The sequence below is a fragment of the Eutrema salsugineum genome, unplaced genomic scaffold, assembly GCF_000478725.1.
Source record: "Eutrema salsugineum unplaced genomic scaffold, Eutsalg1_0 scaffold_5, whole genome shotgun sequence".
In the NCBI taxonomy this organism is placed as follows: Eukaryota; Viridiplantae; Streptophyta; class Magnoliopsida; order Brassicales; family Brassicaceae; genus Eutrema; species Eutrema salsugineum.
Window position 1 is genome coordinate 1,299,639 of NW_006256612.1, and position 323 is coordinate 1,299,961.

A 323-nucleotide genomic window follows, 5' to 3' on the forward strand; every position below is an offset into this window, starting at 1 on the left:
CTCACTAGGTGATCTGCCTTTAACATGTATTTTAAGCAGTATCCTGTCATACTCCACATATCTAACAAAGCTATAGAATCATTAAAAGCCATTGCTTAACCTTATCACATACAGGTGGCAGTGTTCCGGCATCTTAGGAACCGGGTAGAGATACAAGTCTCACAGTGCTCTTAGCAGTTTCAGTTTGATTTAGTTGTCCCCTTGAACTTAGATTTTGGGATCTCCAAGCACATAAGTAGGGTTTCCACAAAAACATCCTCTTAATTTCCAGGCTTTAAACCCCCTCCCCCCCCCCCCCATTTTAAAACTTGATCTCGATTCAA